This window comes from Falco biarmicus, chromosome 11 (assembly GCF_023638135.1).
Source record: "Falco biarmicus isolate bFalBia1 chromosome 11, bFalBia1.pri, whole genome shotgun sequence".
In the NCBI taxonomy this organism is placed as follows: Eukaryota; Metazoa; Chordata; class Aves; order Falconiformes; family Falconidae; genus Falco; species Falco biarmicus.
Genome location: NC_079298.1, coordinates 1,593,343 through 1,616,519, shown reverse-complemented (window position 1 = coordinate 1,616,519; position 23,177 = coordinate 1,593,343). Strand labels below are relative to the sequence as shown.

The 23,177-nt window shown below is 48.1% G+C and overlaps 2 long non-coding RNA genes across 4 annotated transcripts; both read left to right on the top strand.

Annotated features, from left to right (window-relative positions):
• The first annotated feature begins 5,928 nt into the window (after positions 1-5,928).
• LOC130157013 (uncharacterized) lies at positions 5,929-7,441 on the top strand. 2 transcript variants are annotated; one of them, XR_008824680.1, is made up of 3 exons: positions 5,929-5,969; positions 6,750-6,853; positions 7,303-7,441. It is a non-coding gene; the product is annotated as an uncharacterized LOC130157013 (long non-coding RNA). The 2 variants fall into 2 exon arrangements; XR_008824681.1 differs by having other exon boundaries at positions 7,343-7,425.
• An 8,434-nt stretch (positions 7,442-15,875) lies between these two features.
• Positions 15,876-23,177, top strand: LOC130157012 (uncharacterized). Of its 2 annotated transcripts, XR_008824679.1 has the most exons (4): positions 15,878-16,012; positions 17,272-17,469; positions 20,079-20,251; positions 22,987-23,177. It is a non-coding gene; the product is annotated as an uncharacterized LOC130157012 (long non-coding RNA). The 2 variants fall into 2 exon arrangements; XR_008824678.1 differs by lacking the exon at positions 22,987-23,177 and having other exon boundaries at positions 15,876-16,012; positions 20,079-21,083.

The following is a 23,177-nucleotide window of genomic DNA, read 5'->3' as shown; positions in this document are numbered from 1 at the left end:
TTATAAACTGTTTTCCCTGCTTTATGTTGGTTACGAGTGCTTTATTTTAAGTTCTGATCATCTTTCTTTCTTCTTCTAGAAGTCGAACTGGGCCAGCGAGTAGAACATCAAAAGAGGTATGTAAAAACACAAGCTGAAACTTTTTTCTACATGCTGCACCTAAGTCTAAGAAATGTAGCCTTGTACTAATTTTTTAATATATATAAAAATATATAAAATATATATGTTTTATATATAATATTTATAATATATATATCTCAAACATATTTTCCAGTGAAACATAGTGTATGCTGTAAATCCAATGTATTTGATTCAGCATAGTGAAAACTGAGCAATGCCAACATTTGCGCGGTTCTAATGTGAATAATGGTATTTGTGCCTAGTAACGCATTGCATTTCGTACTGAATAGGCTAGAATATTTCTTGTGTGACTGTGTGTTGTACCGATAATGTATGCTCATTTTTAGAGCTTGTAGGTTCAAGGTTTGCACCACTGAACTTGGTGCCACTCTTCAGTACGCCACCACTTTGAATTTACATTTGGAAAAGGGGCAGCATTTTTCTTCCGGTCAGAAAACACTGTTGTTCTGCTGCTAAGACATGAATAAGTAACTCGAGGAGACACTTGACTAGTAATGGCCTAGATCTCCACTTGGCCCTTGGGGGGTATGCTACGTGCAACGATGCATTTCAAAATAGCCCTCATAGTACAAACATTACTTTGTGGTGGTGGTTGGTTTTCATCTGTAAGTATAACTGCTTGTTCTTCACTAGAATGGAGTGAGGCATTACATGAGCTCTAGGTCACTGGATCTGATCACTTTGTAAGCTCTTAGGATAACTTAATCTAGAAATTCGTGAACTTGGGGTCTAATTAAAGTAAATGAAAGACAGCGCAAAAACTATACTGCATTCATGAATCATACTTGTGTGCATTTAGTAGATGATGAGCTATTAACTGATTAATTTATAAACTGCACTGACAATGTTTCCTGTAGTGACACTTCCTACTCAAATAAACGGAAATAATTTTTTTAGATCCTTTCGAGCTGCAAATGGACAGCTTCCTTAACCCTCCGTCTTTTAAGCAGTTGTGAGCATTTGACAAGGGTCCCCCTCTGAGGTATTCTGAGCAATAGGTTGATCTCAGGAGGGGTTGGTTGCTTTAGTTTCTTCTCATTAACAACGTAGGCATACTTAAGCTGTTTAAGGTTTGGACTTTGTTTTGAACGAGTATAAATTCCACTGGCTTGGAGGTGGCTCTTCCAGTGACACTCAGAGGATATAGCGCAGGCTTTCATACAGCAGTAGGGGTGAACTATTGCTCTGTTTTGATTGTAGAACTTGAGTATGTGTTTAATTTTTCTGAATAGATTGGCGACCCTTCCGCACCTCTTTCTCTGGCCCAGCTTATTAAGGTATGCTTAGATGTACTTGCTTGTGAAATAGTGTTAAAAAGAAAGGGGTGGGTGTGGGTGTGTATCCTTGTATTTTCAAACCTTACACTGTGCTCTCTAGCTGGATAACTGCTGTAATATGAGCAAAACATTAATTGTTAATAATTCAGAGTGTTTCTCCTAACTTTAAAATATTACTTTGATACTATCCTGTAGAGAGTAGTTCCCAGCTTGGGAAGATGGAAGGGGAGCACCTTATTGGCCTCAGTGTAATGCTGCAGTGTTACTCATCTGCAAGACACAAAGAAGCAGCACTTCAGAAGCTGTTTACCATTTTTCATACGTCCCGCTCATTGTTCATTGGAAACTAACACCATTTTTACAGCAGGATTTAATTGGCTGTAAGTCATGGACATTTCTAGGGCCTTTGCAACAGCCGGAACAGACGTGTTTCTGGAACATGGACAATTGCATGGCTGTTTTTGAATTTTTAGTCATTACAGTTACAGATCCATTCTTTGAATGGTGCGGGACTGCTTGAATTGTGGCATACAGATAGAGGACGACGCAACCTAATTTGTTTACGTGCAGACTGTGAAAAGTGTGCAAGTGCACCTAATTGTTGATAGGACTGTGCCAGTGTTTATGCGAGGCACATCAGCAGACGTGACCGCCTGAAAGCATATTTTGTAATGGAACTGCTTGTATTTTGTGCTCAGCAACGTGTAACGTTGTCTGGGGAAACACTAGTGATTGCACTTGGTGAAGAGGCGTAGTGCTAGCCACAGAAGTGATTAAAAGCATAGTCTTTAAAGTTACAAAGACTAGAGAAGGCAGGGCCTAACGCAGAGGAGCTAGTTCTTTCCTCTGAAAATGAAGGCCAGAGCTCATGTCCAAGAGAAAGAAATCCTTCCCACTGGGAACGTCTTCCCTCGCTCGCTGCATTTATTTATTTTCTTAATAAATTTAATTGTGTTAATTAACATTTTGCGGCAGGGTGGGGGTGGGGGTGGAGGTGTGTGCAGAATTAGTTTGGGAAGCAGCCACCAAAAGACATTGGTCTCCCTCAGGGCTGTCCCTTGGTTCTGTAAAGTCATGTGAAATTTACTCTAAAATGTGGAAAACTGTCCAAGCTTTTGAGAAATTCAAAGATTTCAGAAATACGGAGATAGGTAACAAAGCAGCTCCGAACTGTTACCCTAGCCTCTTTAGTGCAGGCTGGCACAGGAGGCAATGTGTAGTAAGAACTTTTCTGCTTTGTTATGACTATGTATTGAATGCCATATTTGAATGGTGGTCTGTTCCTAGAAATGTGTTGTGGGTTTTGGATGTGTTTTGTAAACCATTTGGGTTCAGACAAATCAGTCAAGTGTCTATAAAAGTTCTCTGCAAATGTTACTGGAAATGATTTCATAGATGGAGATCTGGATTATGTTCCTGTGTATATGGAACAGCTAGATGAAGTAACATGTGGAAACTAGTTGGTTGCTTTCGTGAGTGAATGCATGTAAAAAGGAAAACATGAGCAGTTGGTCTGTAGGATAGGTGCTTGAAGTTCCAAATAATTTACAGTCACCCCCTTTGACCCTGCTTGTATCTGGACTAGTGTGTAATAGAAACATTTGAAGAAGTACTGTGTAAAAAAAACCATCTGGCTTCCATAGTTCGAAGATCTAGTTCTGCGTAAGGTTTATATTACAATTTGCGTGTTAAAAGGACAGTGCCAACTGGAAAAAAATTGTAGTTCAGTCACTTCCTATGAAGAAGCGAGTGGCGGTGGGGGAGGGGGCGGAACCGTGCGGTTTGGACTGCCTACAGCACATGATGGTCAGATGTCTGCTGAAAAGAATCTTTTCTCTTGCTGAGGGATTGTAGAAAGCTTGATTCCTTTTAATGCTTCTGGGTCTGAAGCTGAATTTCAGCAAGCAAAACCAACTGCCACGACTCTGAAGTTGTGTGTCCTTTTGACACTGCAGAATGTAAATACTGCTACTTGCACACATCTTTCTCAGTTAAATGTACCATGGCTAGCTTCTTTGACTAGTCTGGAGCTTAAAGACCAGCTTCAAAATGCTGGCTGGTGGGCTTTTTTCTACACATAGCTTCAGTCCGCTTGGACAAAACTTGGATTGGCTTCACAAGTCTTTATGTAAGGTACAAAGAGAGCCTATTTGTAGCCTAATGTGTGTGTCAAATAACCATTACCTGTTAAACAGACTGCCAACCTGGCTGAAGCCAATGCTTCCGAAGAGGATAAGATAAAGGCGATGATGATACAGTCCTGCCATGAATACGATCCATCCAAGTAAGTATCAAATGTGATCTTCAAAGGTTATGGAAAAAGTATGGAGATGTTTCTTTTAAGAAGAGAGACACATGCATAGCTTTTCCTTTTTTTCCCCAAACCTTCTAGTTACTTGAGGGAACCCTTGGATCTGCCTCCACCATCATCCAGTTGCTTTTGCTGTGGAAAACCTGGCCACTATGCCAAGAACTGCCCGGTAAATAGGGTAAGATTGGGGCAGGCCTCTGGTGTTACCGAGCTTTTAGGGTTTTTTACCTTGGCATTTATGTGACAAAGACATGAACACTCCCAGTAAGAATTGTTTCTCTCGGGGCGAAATGTTACATGGCAATGTTGCAAAGCCCTCCCAAATTCAAGGGAAACTTGGAATTCTAAATGTGAAACTTTTTTTTTCTCTAGGTCACAGACATTAAAGATGTCCATAGATCTTTCTCAGTGAACTTTCATACATATTTGTATCTATTTCAATAGTACTGGAAATGTTCCTGGTTCTAACTCTTTCTAATGACAGTTCAAAGTTGTTGGTATTTCCTCTAAAAACAAGAGGTTTCTGTCGACCCCGTCTATTGAGTATCTGTCAGTTTTAACTACAGAAGCCTCTGGCTGAATATTCATGCCGTTTAACATCAGTCCCTGAATGTACGTGCAGGAGGGATGAATTCAGCCTTCCTATATAGATGTGAATGTAAGTTTCCATGGGGGCTGATTTGGAGACCCTGAATTAAGCTCTCACACGTTGCCCAGGAGCTTTGGAGGGGGAACAGGTTTGTGCCTCTGCTCTGAGCGGACGGTGAGCAAAGGGCTGTTTCACCCTGAAGGGTCCTGAAGTTAAGCCAAAGAATGACGACTGGGTTCAAAACTCTGCTCAAACCTGTGGTACGTCCTGGCTATGCTCGTTGGGGAAAGCAGGAGTTTGAGTCGAGCAGCCATTATGTTAGGTAAAAGGAGGGGATTAAAGGCTTTCGCTGCTTAAAATTATCTCTGAAACGTCATTTTAAGTGTGCGTCTGAAGAGGAGAGATGTCTGCATTTCTGTTCTCAACAGGACAAAAATGTGGAGCCTGTTTGCAGAATTAAAAGGAGCACCGGAATTCCAAGGAGTTTCCTGGTGGAGGTGAAGGATCCCAACACAAAAGGTGCCATGCTGACAAAGGCTGGGAAATACGCAATACCAACTATTAATGCGTAAGTATGGAATTAATCGGACCGACCAAAATGCGAATGAGAGCAACCATGCGTAAATGTCTGAGTGGCAATGCAGCCGAGGTGGCCAGCCTCTAATTACGAGGGAGGAAGCACTACCGTCGTATCTTAACCTTAAAATCTGCAATACTTGCCCATATTGAAATAGAGTAGTCCTACTGTTCATGCCCCGGGAAGCTGGCTGACCTTGGGGTATGCTAAGAACCTGTATTTCTGCAAGGCATTTCAGTAGTGTTTCCAGCTGGCATCATTCTCTCTGAATGCTCATTTTGCTTCTGGTTTATGTTTCAAAGGCTTCTTGCAAAATTTAACAAATAGCCCTTGGACTGAGATTTCCTCCTCCTCTGACTTTTAACAAATCTCATGTGTGAAACGGGCTGAAGTGTTCCTGTTGCTATAAACTAAGAAATTACTGCTGTGTGCTGACAGGAGTGGCTGTTGGAAAGTGCACTCGGTAGCACTTCCCTTTTTCTGTCATGGATCTCCTGTTGTAGAAGCTGTAGCACAGACTTCTTTCATTTACAAAATGAAATTACTTGGGGACGAACTTTACCCTGATCCAGCAATTTGCACTTACCCTCTGGCAAAGGAGAGGTGGGATTCCTTTCCCCTGCTCTCTAGCTGTCAAGCAATTATTTTTCTAGTCTGAGCTCATTTCGTAGTTGATCCAACGGATGGGAGAGTTCTGCAGAAGGAAAAATGTTCCCCCCTCCTTCTTCTTCTGATAGTGTGGCTCTAGAGAAGTCATTTAGCGTAAATGCCTACGTTGTAGAAAGCCAATGTGGAGTGAGAAGACTTCCATCTATTACCTTTGTTTGATAAAATCCAAAGCTTGGAAAATTTTTCCTTTCCCATCTTTCACTTTTTTCTTTTTCCTTCCCCACCTGCCCTCCAGGGAAGCTTATGCTAGAGAGAAAAAGGAAAAGCCACCCTTTTTACCAGAGGAGCCCTCCTCCTCCTCCGCAGACAGGCCTGTTCCAAACGAGTTGTTATGTCCCATTTGTAAAGATCCAGTGACGGACGCAGCGCTTATTCCATGCTGTGGAGCAAGTTATTGTGACGAATGTAAGTGCGTAATGTAATGTAAGGAGTAAACTCCCCTCCCGTGTTTTTTAATCCAAAACACCACATCAGATCTTCTGAAAGCAGGAATAGGAGATCACCTGTGCTACCAGGTCTATTTCATACTTCAGTACGCCCGGAGTAGGAAAGGCCTCTTCTCCGTAATGGGGGGGAAAAAAAAAACCCCAAAGGCCAAAGAGCTTTTTTCCCTTTCTGTGTATCTAGTCAAATCTTCTTCACATGCGGAAGGTCGAGTACGAGAAGAGTGCATAATTGTGCAGGTGAATACAGTATTAGATATGGAATGCACGTAGTTTGTCCACAGCTCTTTCTCTCATACACAACTATAGAGCCAGCTCTGGTGACTGACTCTGGTCCGCCACAAACAGGCAGTCGGGCATTTAATCTACATTCTTTGCCACAGGAGTTGGTTAAACCTTCAAAACTCGAACCGACTCATGGCTTTTTGAGATGTGCTTTGTTCATTAGCCTTGATGTTGGTGGCTTCTTGCTGTACTCGGTAGTAGAAAAAAGACTAGTCCAAACATCAGGACACAGCCCACTCTATGGTCTTCAGCTGTTACAACAGGGAAATGTCAAAACTGTATAGCGATTTGCTGCATACTGGGCATTTTTTACACTAATGAACATTTATAGCTTCATGCTCTCCATTCAAGACCATATCCAGCCATTAATCGTCTGTGTGTTCTTATAATTGATGAGAACCCCAAAGATTTCCCTACTTTGGCTGAAACCTATTTTGACGCTTCTAATTACACACAGGTATTAGAACAGCTTTACTGGAATCGGAGGAACATACTTGCCCGGCGTGTCATCAGACAGGTGTTTCTCCTGACGCTTTAGTTGCCAACAACTTCCTGCGCCAGGTAACGTGGTGACTTTTTCATCAACTGTTTGTAAGGAAAGTCTGTTTGTAAAAAGCTGAAAGGGAGGAAATTATTGACATCTCCTTAAAGAAGGATAAACTGAATAAGGCTGCATTTACTTTTCAAATGCATTGTCTGTTGTTACAGAAGCTGACAACTCTTTAGAGATAATCAGGCAAACTCAGGTCAAACTTTTGTCTAAACATGCTTGCCTGCCTCTCAGATTCGCTGTTAACACTGAAGTCCTTTAACTACAGATACTCTGAGCTACCAGTCCTTAATAGCAGTGTTTCATGTGATGTGTTCCTATCTCTGTGTGCTGCTTTACTCTAGGCTTGATAGCATGTACAGGACTATACAAGTCATTTTACCCTGTGGAGGCTTTTCTTCATCTATTGTCATCATAATCTGACACTTTGATCTTTTTGTCCATGTTCTTCTGCCTCTAGGCTGTGAACAACTTCCACAATGGAACCGGCTACACAACAGGGCTCCATAAGGAGATTCAGCAGCAGCAGCGACAGCCGCCGTCACCGCCTGCACGACCACTTGTGACTGTGACACCTGCTGCTCAGGTGACTGCCACCAAACTTTCTAAATCTTCCTCTCTGTCAGTCAGCGGTCTGTTAAGTTTTATTTCAACATATGCTTTTGAAATACAGTATTTATTAGAGCTTATTTTCCAACTGTTTGCATTTATTCACAAGGGCTTTCTGGTTCCTGTAGCAAGACAACCGGCAGTACCATGTCTTCTGGGCCCCCAAGAGCAAAAAATACCCACACCTGGTGAGTGACCGTAACTTTAGAATTTCTTCTAAAAAAATTATCTTCAGATGAACTGAATGGGATTTATTTCTTTTTCCTCTCCCCACTCCAAAAGGTCATCCGATGAGAGCCAGTGCGGTTCGCTCAGCAGGTGGCAGACCAGGCTGGGGACTGTAAGTATTTCACAGAAATTCAGTCTCTGACGACTTGTAACCTGTTAAACCAGGCTGTAACACCTACATTACTTCTACAGTAGCTGATTTATAATGAAATGCATATGCACAGATAGCTGTGGAGAATACAAGTGGCAATTCATTTTTAAGTGGCTCAGCTTGAGTTGGCTCTAACAAAGGGGATCTGTGCTTGCAGTAAAACGATTACAAATAAAACTCCAGTATGTGACCCAAAAGTAGACTCTGAAAAAGAAACGCTTTTGGAGGAAACCGTAAGTATATATCAAAATTAAACACAACGACAGGATGAGGTGCAAAGCCACCCTTTCGAATTACTTACTGGCTGGATAGGGCTGAAGAAACTGATTTCCCAATTGAAGTCAGCCTCCAACATTTGATTCTTAATGACTTAGTGATGGAGCAAATTGTTGGAAGAGTCAGTGCTGGTTTTTTATGACCATTTTGAATTTCTTTAGTCTAGTCATCTCAAATAGCCAAGCTGCTTTCTCTCCGTTGGAGAGAGAGGAATCTGTTTTTGCTGTTATTGCCCTACCAGTTAGTTCTTCCTTTTGGTATGTATTTGTTATGGATAGATTATAAGTGTGCATCGTGTTTATAAAATCTTAAAGATAAATCAAAAGAAAACACAGCAATCCGTCCCAGAGATACCTAAAATTCTCAGGTTCAGTAAGCAAGGAAAGAACAGTTCAGGGACAAGACCAGGCCAAACAGATCATCACGAGGCAACAACCTAGGAAGTTTGTGGGGAAGAACTGAAAGGAAGTTGGAGAGAAGCTTGGTTAATATCTGTGCAGTACTTTGAAGCTCGGAAGTGTGAAGTAGGAGGTGTATCGAGGAGTGGCAGAGGAGCCGTGGGCACCTGGCACCTGGGAGATAGGAGTCTCCTTTAAGCATGGGCAGCCTCTGCCCACAGTCACAAAGCTGAATGTAGGGGGAGAAGCCTGAGGCAACTACTTGGGGTGAGGATGTGGAAGGCAAGTGTGAGGATCCAGAAATGAGGGTAGGCTCAAATGGACAGGAAGCTGCCAGAAAAATGCTCAGGTTGAGAACAAGAAGGGCTCGCCACCGTGCTCCCGCTTCATTCACATTCCTCTTTAAAATCAGGGCAGAGTGTGACAGTGACACGCGGGTTTGGGTTTCTCTGGGAGTTCAAATGGAGGACATCCACGTAGCACACGTACCCAGAGGACTCAGGCCCCGACACTGCCATCATCAACAGCAGCCTCTGTACCTGTGCCTCCACCTCCCTTGCATCCTCCCCCACCCCAGGCGCTTCCTTTCCCGCTGGCGGTACCACCACCACCACTACCTCCTCAGTTTCCACCTGGTCAGCCTCCATCTGCTGGGTATACCCCCGCCCCGCTCCAGAATATCCCCCAGCTCCTGCAAACATGTCATCAGCCAACAGCACGGCCAGCGACTCATTCAAATACCCTCCCAGCGACACCAGCACTTTCTTTATAGAATCACAGGGTCATTTAGGTTTAGTTGGAAAAGACCTTTAAGATCATTGAGTCCAGCAGTTAACCTAAACCTACAAAGTCTGCCATTACAGCAGGTCCCTAAGCGCCACCTCTACATTTCTTTTAATACACCCAGGGATGGTGACCCAACCGCTTCCTTGGGCAGCCTGTTCCAACGCTTGACAAACCTTTTGGTGAAGGAATTTTCCCGAATATCCCATCTCAAGCTCCTGTGGCGCAACTTGAGGCCATTTCCTTTCCTCCTATCGATTGTTACCTGGGAAAAAAAGAGACTGACCCCCACCTCACTACAGCTGCCTCTCAGGTAGTTGCAGGGAGCAGTGAGGTCTCCCCTCAGCCTCCTTTTCCCCAGGTTAACCAACCCCAGTTCCCTCAGCTGCTCCTCACAGGACTTGTGCTCCAGAGCCTTCAGCAGCTTTGTTGCTCTTCTCTGGACACACTGCAGCACCTCAGTGTCTTTCTTGTAGTGAGGGGCCCAAAACCGAACCCAGTGTTGGAGGTGCAGCCTCACCAGGGCTGAGTACAGAGGGACAATCCCTTCCCTGGTCCTGCTGGCCACCGTATTTCAGGCAGAAGCCAGGATGCCGTTGGCCTCCCTTGTCTAGGGAGGAGTTTTACGGGAACAATGGAGACTTCAAAAGGAGTAAGTGTTTGGCTCCAGGAAGTTGCACGGGTTTGCGCTTTGGTATTTCGTTAGCACCTTGGACTGCAGTTACACTAAAGTGCATCTGGCAGAAGCAAAAATGGCATCGTGTTTTATCCAGCAGACCTTTTCATTGCAGATGGTAAATGTGCAAAACTCAAGCAAGACAAATGGAGTTGTAGAACTTTCCCTGAATCCTGGGGGAATTCTAAACTCGTTTTGCTTGACTAGGATGTTCGTGTTTGGCATTACATGCAGTAAACATTTTCTCATCTTGGCCGTGTTTTGTATTTTGGTGTCTGTTTGGAATAAATATCCAACTATAATTGTAATAATGGTCAAACTGATTTTAACAGGGAAGAGAAAAAGCCCAGACCCGAAGTGTTCACAAACACTTCTTCTATGGAATTGGTGGCACGTGAGGAGTTTCAGGAGGAGCGCAGGCATTCATTTCCCAGGTAATTGCGTTGCATGTCCCTAACGGAGAAGCAGATTGTCTAGAAGAATCAGGAGGAGTTCCAGTCCACCTCTCTATCCTGAGGTGGGTTGGATGGTTCAAGGGACGAGCAGTGATGGGAGCTCCACATGTAGGTCACTAGCTCAAAGATGGCAGGGATTACAGGTGACTGATAGTTATAACTGGGCAGCAGTTGAGAAGGAACGGGTGTCTCTTTTGCCAAAGCTTCTCTGTAGTGACATGCTTCGCCTCCTGACAGCCCTGAGGAGGCTAGAAACTGGACAGGTGTGGATTCCTGTGCCTCCGTGCTCTGACTGTAACTGTTACCTCAAAGCACTTTGGAGGAGATATGTGAGAGGAATTGCCTTTGTTGCCTCTGTCGTCTAATCTCGCACAGACGGATTGCAACCTGGACTGCAAACTGGCGCCTTTTGCTCAGATTCTGCTGACATCCTTAAATTTTTCTTACAAATTAAAAGATCAGACTTGCGTAAGGAAATCTTAAGTTGGAGGAGGAATGAACATACGTGGAATAACTTGTGAAGAAAAATCTAAAGATAGCTGCTGTCTTCTGTCCTTAAAAAGCCCTTGGGCAGGAATCTGAAGAGCTCTCTGTAGTAATGCTGTCAGTATCTTTCCCAGAGTAGTGGCATTCCGTCAGCTTACTGGAGACTGAGTTTAGAAGCTTTTAGCTAGGATTTTTCTTGAAATGCAGTCACCGGCCTTGGCTGGAGCTAGAGGTATGTGCAGAATTTGGCTACCACTGGCTAGAAGTGGGGCATTTTGCATGCTGTACAAATTGCCAAATACGTAGTGAAGTTAAATAGACTAAGCTGGCATTTTCAAATGGAGCTTTACTGCCTCCAGGCTAAACCCTGCTTTCCTGACAGTTGATACTGCGCTGTAGCCATTGAGACTCACTTGTTTTGCATCTTACGGCAACAAGAGTGATTTGCGCTGCAGGTGGATGCTGGGTAGTGAGACATCTGCATGTCCATGTACCAGCAGAGACCAGTAGACACCCCTGAAATCCATCCATAGCTAGGGCAGTCCATGCGATAGAAGTGAGTGGGAACAGACTTACCCTTCCTGCGTGTTTTTACACTACCACAGCAGCAGCCGTTCTGGCTCGTAAGCAGAAACCTTTACACGCCGCCATGCTCTTCGGTTTGCAGCAGCAGTATATCAGCAGCTGAAAGAAGCTTTGACATAAGCGTATGGAGAGGAAAAAACCCCAAACCCAAACAAATTTGGGAGAAAAAAAAATGGTGTGAGTGACTGTTTTGAATTAACTTCATTCATTTCCTTTGTGTTGCGTTTTGTTTTTTAAGGTCCAGGTCTCCCTATGCCAGTTCTTCTCGCTCTAGAAGTTCGCATACCTACTGCAAGTCAAGATCAGGTCCTTCCCACCCTCGCTGCTGCTCTCAATCATCTAGTCATGCCCCCTCTCATTCCTACCCACGATCAGCACCATATCCAAGAAGAGGCAGAGAGAAGAGTCGGGGCTGTCATTCTAGGTCAAGGTCACGTGGTTATCCCCGCTCAAGGTCAAGGTCACATGGCTCTCCCCGCTCGTGCTAGTGGACTCACCCTTTCTCTCGTCTTCCTTAACTGAACATTTTTGGAAAAAATACTGCAGATACAGAATTTAAATAAAAGCTATTTTATGAAGCGTTACAAAAGATGACAGTGTGCACCGCGCCCGTTGCGACTGGACTGCGCCCTTTTTTCCTCTTGGCACTGGTTCTACCAGAGGAAGCCCCGTCAGACAGAGTGAATAAAAGCCAGTTACAAAAGGAACCATCATTAATACCATGGAGGAGTACAACAAGGACAACACTGCGACACCCTGAGATGTCCCCTTCCTGCGCTGTCCCTGCGGTGCAGGCAGCCAAGTGCCACTCGGCAGAGCCCCAGCATCTCCCCCAGGCTGCCTTGGGACAGGAGGGGACAGCAGGTGGGGACAGCCTGGGGGTGACAAGAGGGGACAGCTGGTAGTAACAGGCCTGGGGGGTGAAGGGAGAGACAGCTGGTGGGGACAGCCTGGTGGGTGACAGGAGGGAACAACTGTTTGGGACAGCCTGGGGGTGATGGGAAGGGTCAGTGGCTGGGGACAGCCTGGGTGTGACAGGAGGAAACAGCAAGCAGTGGCAGCCTGGGGGTGACAGGAGGGGACAGCAGGCCGTGGCAGCATGGAGGGTGACAGGAGGGGACAGCAGGCTGTGACAGCATGGGGGGTGACAGGAGAGGACAGCAGGCAGTGGCAGCCTGGGGAGTGACAGGAGGGGACAGCAGGCAGTCGCAGCCTGGAGGGTGACAGGAGGGGACAGCTGGCAGCGGCAGCGTGGGGGGTGACAGGAGGGGACAGCAGGCCATGACAGCCTGCGTGGTGACAGGAGGGGACAGCAGGCAGTGGCAGCATGGAGGATGACAGGAGGGGACAGCAGGCAGTGACAGCCTGAGGGGGGACAGGAGGGGACAGCAAGCCGTGACAGCCTGGGGGGTGACAGGGCACGGGGCGGTGATGTGCCCAGGGCTGTTGGGAGAGCCACTACAGGCACAGGGGCTGACAGGTGACACTGGGTGTTGAAGGCCCCAGGGGGTGACAGCAGGGACACCGCAGCCCTGGGGGGTGACAGGGCACGGGGCGGTGACAGGCTGGGGGACAGCAGGGACACCGGCGGCCCAGGCGGGGCTGATGAAGGCCCCTCCCCCAGGGGCGCTGAGTGGCCCCCTGAGCCCCTCTGTCACAATGCGGAGCCGCCTGGGTTGCCATAGCGAGCAGCTTGGCCTGGCAGCGCTGGTGCGAGGAGGGAGCGGAGGCCGAGCCAGGGCCTGTCCCCATCGTCCTCCCACCGGGGCTGCGAGGAGGAGCCGGCGGGCTCAGCCCGCGCTGCTGGCCCCAGCCCCTCGGTGGGCCCTGACCTGCTGTGGGGGCCGCGAGGCCAGCTGCTGCGTGAGGTGCCATCGCGGAGCGGGCACCGCCTGGCCCCGGCCATGTCGTGTGTCCACTACAAGTTCTCCTCCAGGCTGAACTCCGATGTGGTCACCTTTCACGGCCCCCACATCTCCCTGCGCGACCTCAGGCACCAGATCATGGGCCGCGAGAGGCTGGAGGCGACCCACTGCGACCTGCAGGTCACCAACACCCAGACCATGGAAGGTGCGTGGGGGCGGCGGGCGCGGGGACCGGGGACCGGCCGGCTGGCGGCGGCGCAGGCGGCCAGTGAGGCGGTTGGGCCACGGCCGGCAGCGGTGACTTGTGCTGGGGCCTCAGAGCTGCTCTTCCGTGGTTGTGCGCTGGCAGCTGCCGTCAGGGCTGTGTGCGCAGCCAGGCACAGCAGCGTACGGGGTCCGTGTGCGACACCGCACGTGGAAGAGGTTTGATTTCTGGGAACCCTTCTAGGTAAAATGATAAGGGAATGTGGGACAATGCCTTGTCATCACAGACCTGCTGGATTTCTTTGAAAGCCGGCAGAGAAGGCTGAACGTGATAGAAAAGGAGTGGGTGGCTAATTTAAAGGGGAAAAAAAAGTGGGTTTGGTGACTGAAATTTGTCTGAGTTGAAACACGGAATAAGTCCCCCACCCCATCAGAACACTGCGCTCAGGAATTGTTCGTGAACGATTTGTTGTGAATCGTGGAATAGAACCATGGTACACCCCAGACTTGCGAACCCTTATTCCAGGCATGTGTCCTTGTTGGGATTTTCAGGCACCAGGGTTTAAACTGCATAACACGTTTGCAGAACAGGTTTGCAGGTTTGGAGATCCCACGTGTTATGCAAAAACTACCAATCAAGGAAACACATTGCAATATGCAGTTTTGCTTACCCACAAAACAAAATGAATTTTGTGTGAGAAGGAAAAAAAACATGCTACAACCCATCAACACACTCCACCGTTCAATATCCAGCCCCTCAGGGTCCTTTCTGAGCATGTTCAGATGGGAAGATGTACTTTGCACTAACTACTTCCTCAAAATTATTTACATATGCATAAGGCACTTGCACATGTCACTTTGTTCCTGGGGGCCTTTCTTGGGGTCTTTAGAGATTGTTGGTGGTCAACAACCTGGTGAACTTCAGCTGAACTTTCCTGGGGCACCTGTACTCTACGTGTGGTTATAGAACTTCATTTCTTCTCTGTGCTGTATGGTCTTGAAGGCAACGCACCGTTACCCCACTACCCTCATCTATCGGTATAGCCCAGGTGCCTCAGAAAGCTGCCACCCCTTACTGAGCTTATTCAATAAGTCGAGTTAATCACTGCTTTAGCTGCAGCCTCTCCGAGTGATTCTTCATAACTTAATCCTGTCAGCGAGGAGAAGTGTCCAGCTCTGCCACTGAAGGCAGCAGCCTCGAGTCACCAGGCTGCTCCCTACAGGAAGCAATCCCGACTGCCTGGATCTGGCCGCTGAGAGGCTGTATTTAAAAATGAAGTGTTTTCTAGCAAGGGAAACAAGGCTGGAGCACTCATACTCTGGCTGGTGACTCTCCCAGGCAGCTGCATGTTCCCAGTCCCTCAGCAGGACAGGTGTAGCCAGAGCCCTGTCAGAGTCAGCAGAAAAACACGCTGGCCCTATTCCTGCAGGACCTACAGACGCCGGGGCGGCTCCAGGGGGCTCTGTGAGTCGGGGTGCCCGGGGCACCTGCCGGCGCCTCTTTCCCTCCTTGGCTCTCAGCTCACTCCCAGGGCTGCCCCGGCCAGGCCTGACTCCAGCTGCCCCGGGGCCTGGCACAGCAGGGGGCTGGAACCCCCCCACAGAACCCCCGGGCAGCCAGCAGGCAGCAGACACCCCTGTGCTAGCCCAAGGGGCATCCCTCGCCCCACGGCCAGCCACAGATCCCCTCAGCCGGGCCACAGCCCCAGCACAGGCTGTGCCTGCCCAGCCCAACACGGCTGCCAGGAGGGTGAGGGTGGGAAATGGCAGCTCCCAGCATGCCCCGGGAACAACCTGGCCATGGGGCGGCCCCGGGCCTACAGCTCCCAGCATGCTCTGGGAACAACCGGGCCATGGGGCGGCCCTGGGCCTACAGCTCCCAGCATGCTCTGGGAACAACCTGGCCATGGGGTGGCCCCGGGCCTACAGCTCCCAGCATGCCCTGGGAACAACCTGGCCATGGGGCGGCCCCGGGCCTACAGCTCCCAGCATGCCCCGGGAACAACCAGGCCATGGGGTGGCCCTGGGCCTACAGCTCCCAGCATGCCCCAGGACCAACCTGGCCATGGGGCGGCCCCAGGCCTACAGCTGCCAGCACGCCCTGGGAACAACATGGCCATGGGGCAGCCCCCGGCCTACAGCTCCCAGCATGCCCTGGGACCAACCTGGCCATGGGGCAGCCCCGGGCCTACAGCTCCCAGCATGCCCTGGGACCAACCTGGCCATGGGGCAGCCCCGGGCCTACAGCTCCCAGCATGCCCCGGGGCACGCCTTCTCCCAGCAGGCCATGGGACATCGCTGCCCTGCAGTTGGGCCCTGGGGGGACACCAGCCCCCAGCCCGGGCCCTGTAGGCCCCATGGCCCCTTCCCAGGGCTGCCCAAGCACAGGCCCCGGCCCCGGAGCCCCCGTGGGACAGGGACGAGGGGAAGGGAGGCACCAAGCGGCAGGGAGAGGTGGGTCAAGGCGGAGGGGTGGCCGGAGAGGGACAGGAGGCGGCCAGAGGGGCAGGGGGAGCAGGAGGGGCTGGGCAGGGATGGAGAAAGGACAGGGACTGGGCAGAGGGGTGGAGCGGGACAGAGATAGAGGGGCAGGGGGTGCCGCAGAGAATGCAGGATCAGCAGCAGGAGAGAGGGCTAGGGAGTGGAGCGGAGGGGCGGGAAGGGGGACAGAGGCACAGACCAGCACAGGCAGGGCGAGGGGACAGGATGAGCAGGCTGTGGCCTTGGCAGTGGGCGGCAAAGCTGCTTCTGTGGGTCTTTCCTTTCCCCCTCTGCCCTTATCCCCTCCCCACCCTTCCCCTCGGTGAGGCTGTGTCTGTGGTGTGCCTGCTCTGGTGAAAGGAGCTCCTGCACCAGCCTGAGGGCAAAAGAAGAGGGGCAAGGAGCAAGCTGTCCCAGTCCTTAGTTTGCAGGTTTAATGTATCGGCCCTGTTCAGAAAACACAGCGTGTCTGTGTGTCAGTGGTGCCGGCAGATTTTTATTCTTTATAGCAATTTTTTTAAATACCGGGCTTCGTGCAGAAGGTTCACACGGTGCTGTGCTTGTAGTAAACGCAATTGCTTTTATGCATGCTGCATTCTGGAGGTGGCAAGTGCCAGGTTAGAGATGAAGATGGAAATGAAAGCAAGTGACGCACACGCATGGTGAGCCTGCCACAAGCATGCTGTGTATTGACCTGGGAGAACGCTGCAGGGACTCTCAGAAGTCAAGGTTTTCAGTGCTGTTTCTGTGTTTGATACCCAAGGGATGGTTTCCCTCTGCATGCGTTTCTGGGCAGGCATGTGCATGGACCATAGGTGTGTCTCTATGGTGCGGTAAGTGGGACTGCTGGTAGCTTTTCATTTCATTCCAACTCAAAAGTAAAGAAAGATTGTACCTGCAAAAGAATTCAAACGGCCGTCTTTGTTTCCCAGAGCGAGCATACAAGCATGGGGGAGCGGTTTACAGGTTCAGAACTTCAGCCAGCTCTGGATGGTAAACCCTCAGGAGAGGAAAGAGAAGCCCCACTTTTTTAACTACAGCTCTGCTTCCCTTAATGTGTCTTCTTGTTAGATTGTGTCGGTAGTCAGATTAAAAGCACATGATTAAACTGTGCTTCTTTATGAAGATATTTGAGGGTAATTTACTGTCTTCAATCCTCTTACGAGTGGGGCACTTTGTTGCCCTGTGGGCAGTACAGTGTCGTGACTGGTAATTTTCCTTTTCTTGCCTAGTGTACGGATGCATTTATGAAGGCAAGTGTTGGGTCTTATTGGCGCCGCACAAGAAACCAACGTGTGAAACCCAGACATTCACTGTTAGAAACAGGAAGAAGCTGTGGGCCCTTGCTTCAGATTCTGCAAAAGATGTACCAAGGCTGAGGAAATTGGCAAAAAGGGAAGAAATGCCGTAGCATAACTTTGGGATGGCAGGTGAGGTTTCCATCAGTCTTCCTCAAACGTAGCAGCCTCATTTGGTTTGCGGATGTGGTGTTGAACTCAAACTGTGAGACTAGTTTCCTTTATTGTGGGTGGTACTGTAGCACACGTACCTTTCATGTCCCAAGTGAAGTTGCCAAGGCTCTAGTTAAACTTCTGCAGAACCACCTCAAATTTTCCATAGTGCGTGATTTCCTTCAACAGTCAAGTCCAGGTCTGTGGCATACAATAACCCCTACCCCATTTGGGATCTGGATGTGGTTGATTTTTAATTCAGACTTATCTGCTGTTAGAGATGTTCGGGTTTTGGTCCAAATAGGGAAATGCTGATTGTTTCATTCTTTTGCTTTTTCATAGTGTTGTTCCATGTTTAGTCATTTGTTCCTTACAAAAATAATGTATGGGTGACTATGGAGCTGGAGGTGTTTACGTTCTTGTGGCTGAATGTAGCAGTGGAGCTATCTTGCTGTATTTAAATCAAGAGGAGCATAATGTAACTTCACTTAAAATCTGGTCTTGGTAGGCAGATCCTACCCTGATAAGCATTTAAAACAAAACAAAAAAAAAAATCAAAAAAAATCAAATCTGTGACAAGGTATAGGTGGAGCACCTGAACGGGTGCAAGGCAGCAATTCTCTTGCTGATATCCACACATTGCAGAACTGTTGCCATCATGACCTTGAAATAGTGAGCCGTTAATGTTAACTACTAGCAGCTTGTGAACCTAACACCTAAAGGTAGAAAATAATTTCCCACTGCCACCTTTTTTTAATTTTCTTTTATGTTTTAAAGTTTCTGATTTGATACTTTCTGATGTATTTGAAACCTGTGTCATATCCTACGAAGTTTGTGACAAGTGTGTGGCAGATGGGACTTTTCTGCTTGGAGAGGTAGTGAGATGGAGAGTGGAGAATGGTTTTATGGCACAAGTGTAGAAGTATAAAAAGAGATTAAGAGGCTTGTGTACCTTGCTGCCAGTTCAGTGGCATGAGAATTCCTGTAATAACAAATTCCTTCTGGCTCTGAAGGAATGAACGTGCCAGCCTGCTGAGTTTCCAACCAGAGCAACACTAGCAACGGATGTCGTTCCCAAATGGTGAGGTGGTTGTAAGCTTCATCAGTAGTAGAAGCTGTGGAGAAAGTCACGAATCATCTGCCGTTCTGCAAGTCAAGTGCTTGGCTCTTTTGTCACTAGTGTTGATTTAAGGGTGCATTGCTTATAAATAGCACTTGACCTTTGTAATTCTTCATACTGCTAAGTTCTGGGTGCCATCAGAGAACCACTGTGCTGTGAAGGCCCTGTAAACATACGGCGATGTTTGTGTTTATCCATTTTGCCTTCCCTTAGATGATGTTATTTTGTCATTTGAAACCTTAGTGGCAGGATTTGGGGCTTTATCCTGATCAGGCATCTAAGGGCCAGCTCTCGGCTGCAGCTGCAGCATAAGTATTCAGGTGGTTTGAGCACCAAATGAAACTTCCACTTGGCTGTCATTTTGGCTTTTCCCTTCCTCTTAATTTTCATATTTTAATTAAGAGTTTTAAGTATTTGGCTTCCTTACAGAAAAAAACCCCAGTGCTATCCTTGTCCTGTTATGATAAGGCCCTAATCTGGAGGGCAGAAAGCTGAGACCACCAGGAAGATGTTGAGAGGAAGGGGAAGAATGCTAGAGCCATGAGTTGGGTGTTCTGAGATCTGAGGAGATGGAAAAGGTGCCTCCCAGGTAGCTAAAGGGAAGTACAGGAGAGCAGCTGGGAGCCAGAAGTGTGGTGTGGGCATATGGAAGTGCTACGCTGTGGTGTGTTAGGCAAATTATTTTTAGGAACCTTCACGTTTGTTGTCATTTCCCAGGCTCCTGAGGTGCAGGAATGCTGGAGGCAAGAAGCTGCCAGCATCAACTACGTGGAGAATGAACACTTCTATCTCCATTTCACTTTCCTCACTTCTGTGTTGCGGTGGCAGGGCAGTACAGACCCTGACCCGGACCCGGACCCTGACCCTGACCCTGCGAGTACGCAGGCAGCTTGTGTGGCCAGTGCCAGTGTGGTTCTGGCACAGAGGATCAAGCTCTTCATGCTTCAGAGCTTTCAGGCTGACACTCTTCAGCACTCAATGAAGCTCTAAATTACAGCTAAAGGAAGACAGAAGTTTTGCTTCAGAGCTTGATAATGTCATTCTGATCCATCCTTTTGCTTGTTCAGTGGCTACAGAAGGGAACCACTGCCTTGGTGGGAGCATCCATTGAGTTCTTCATGTGTGATATTAGAGGATCATTGTGTCTGTTTATGCATGAGACCATTACAGTAGGTGTTTTGAAGATGTTCACGTGTGGTACATAAAACCTTTGCCAGTAAAACAGTAAATCCACGCAGTGGGGTCTAAAGCACACAGATCCAGTGCGATCCTCCAAAGAGCTTTGAAAGTGTCTCCCCAAGGGTACAGACCTGGCTGTTGGTGATTCTGTTGAACTGCCTTTTATAGCAGGTTGCTTGGAGAAGTTGCTATGTCTGAAGTCATCTTCTGGGGGCCGAATGCTGCAAATGGTAGAATGTTTAAGGAAGCAAATGAATAACCTTCAGACTTGATTTTACTCTTTTAACAGATTGTACACAAATGGGAGGCCTGAGCAGGCTGCATTTAGCAGGGGAACATGACCTGACTGCACAGGAGGCAAGGAACTCTCTTCTCTCGCTGACCATGAGCCCTCAGTTTCAAGGCAGATGTGAAGAGGAATATTTGACCCGTGGGAAATGCAACTTCAGATACGTAACCCAGGTGGGACTGCCATGTGAGCCCTGTGATAGGAGCCGTGTATCCCAACCATGAACGTAGAGATTGGGCCCAGTTTTTAGCTTGGTTCAGTATGAACTCTGCTGACTGATTCTGTGATCAAGAGCAGGCAAGTCTGCCCCCTGAGAGGATGTTGTCGTGGGTGGAAGGGTTGAAGTGCAGTGACTGAATCAACAAACAGGTGGTTTGAAAAGTCTTTTGGGCGAGGATCTGGTACGCTGGTGTAATGCCTTTTCCCTTTACAAAGGTGTCCAGTAAACACAAGTGTTCCTGCATGTGTCCAGTAGCGCAGAGACCTCTGTACTTTCTTTGAACTGATTGTTGTGTAAGATCTGGGGGTTTGGGGACAGTTCTGAAAATTGTTCAAAAGGTGTCTTGAATGTTGGGTGAAATGGGTCATCACTTCCATAAACCTCTAGCCTGTAAAGAAGAGCCATGGATGTAAGGAGATTTTCTTTTTTTCTCTTTTTATTGTTACTGGGAGGAAAAGCAGTGATTAACTATTGGCCTGTGATACCCCCAGGTGCAGACTGTGCAGTGCATTTGAGGTGGATCACTCCTGTACTGCCAGGACTGAGCCCAGACTCCTCAATGCTTTGCACACTGGCACTGGAAGTCCTTGTGCAGCTGTGGGTACTGGCTTTCTGTGCTGCAGTGTGAAAAACACAAAACACTGGGGTTAAGGTTTGCAGAGAAGTGGGAAAAAGTTGATTATTTTGTGCTAGGAAGGGAATGTCCTGTAGTTTTCAAACTTTGCACCTCTCCACTTGGCATTTAAAACTGCTTTTAACTCTGCTGCTATGTTTCAACGAGAGGGAAGGTGTCTGGTTGTCACAGATGATGTGTCCCATCAAGAAGGATCTTTCCCTTCTGAGTTGAGCTTTCTTTGCTTGACGTGGAAAGTGCCTTAACCTGAACGATTTCAGATGGCAGTGAAGGAATTACATCGACATGGGGATTTAGAGACAAATCCAAACGTATGTCGTCTTACATTTCAGTATATGATTTTTTAAAATCAGGATTTGCTGGGTTTTGAGCAGCAGACCCATTTTGCATGTGCCTACATAAACCCCATTTTTATGGATAGATGCATGCAGTATGTTTCGTGATGTGATACTTAATTACATATAAGCTGTTCTATGCTGTGCTTTTCTGGGATTGTCGTAGTCCTTTGAAACGCAGCCCTGCGCATCAAAGGGGCAAGCTGTGTCATCTGCTTTCCCCCACAACACAGAGCAATGTAACTGTCATAAATACAGGCTGAGCAAAACTAGTTGAGAGATTTGTGGGCTACTGTTAGCATCACAGTGGGCCAGGAATTAGCCCATGCTTACTAATAAGTTCCTGTATTTTAATTGTCCTATGCCACCTGAGAGGCAGGACAGTGTCAGGACACTTTCCCAGGGAATAAAACTGGACATGTTTGCTTCTCTCCGAGGGTCCCCTATGTACAAAGCATCCTTCAGCACAATCTGGGTGCTTGGTGTTCTCAAAAGGACCCAAAGGGATGAAGTTCACTCCTCCTGCCTGTGTGACAGCAGGAATTATGTCTGCAGCTGTGCTTCTGCGCACTTCGAAACTGCCTCCGTTTCTTTGCTTAGCCAACCAGAGAAAAAAGCCAAAAAACCCTAAGCTGAGTTGGCAACAGTGTCTTGCTGTCCTCTCTGAAGGAAGTAATTTACCATCATCTCGCAGCTTGTCAAACGTGCACCAAGTGTGAAGAAGAACATGATGTGCACTGTCCTAAGCTCTCAGCAGGTCAGGTTTTGCTGTCCTCTGGAAACTGTCTAGCTCCTCAGTTTTTCTCCACAAAGGACACATTGTTTGGAGTAGTGATGAGGTGGCCCCCCAGATGCCCCAGCTTTATTTCTAAGTCCTATTGAAGTATTTTGCCTCCTGAAGAGACTGTGTTCCTCATGAGGAACGGTTACTTCGAAATAAAGTGACCCCCTTTCCGTCTAAAGGGATGGAGCTTGAGACTGTGGAGGTGGAGGTGCTTGGTGAGGGAGGCAGTCAGGCAGGGCCAGTCTGGGGTGCCCAGCTGCGCAGGGCAGTGATGGCACCCGTGTGCCTGGCGAATGCTTCTCTCGCAGTGTCGCAGGGAGAAGGTGCGAGGGTGCTGGGAGAGAGCTGGCGCCCCTGGGAATGACAGCAGCTAAAGGTGAGGGCTGGCTGCGTGGGCAGCAAAGGGTGAGCCAGCCATTCCCTTTGCAAATGCAGTGGAGAGGGAGGGAGCCCCTCCATCAGCACAGCAACGTCTGCTGGGGCAGGGCCAGAGGCACCGGCACCCAGGGCAGGGCTGGCAGGGGGTCTGAGAGAGCCACTCCGCCACCGCCTTGCTTACTGACCTTGTGGGGAAATCGCTTTGGGGGCAGCGATTAAAAAGTGCGTGCAAAGTTTTTAGGTCCAATTGGAACACTGAGAAGGGGTTCGGGGCCTTTCTCAGAGCGCCGCACGTTGCATAGTCATGTGTCATACACAGGTTTGGTGGCTGGTTTCTGGCTTCTAATGCAAACGCGTACGCATCCTCAGTAGCACTGCTGAAGTGTTTTACGGACTACGCATGCTCCCCAAGTGGGATTTTGGCCTCTTTGGGGCAGAACTATTTCAGTTAGAGGTCCCCATCTCCCACTGCCACCATTATCTTTGTCCTATTTTAAACTCATTTTCTGTTGATGTCAGTGGATCCCAAGACCTGATCAGCTTGTGTTCTCTTGCAGCCAGAACTTTCCTCATTGGAAGTCTTCTTCCTGCGCAACTTAGATAACGGTGCTCTTTTCGCTACCTGCTCTTTGTTTCTCACCCCTGCCAAGGCTGCCTCCCTTGATGGGAAGTCCCTTCATTTGTAAATACTTTAGAGAGTGGGTCAGCTCGGTGGAGGTGTCACCTCGACAGAGGAGAAGGTGGAGCG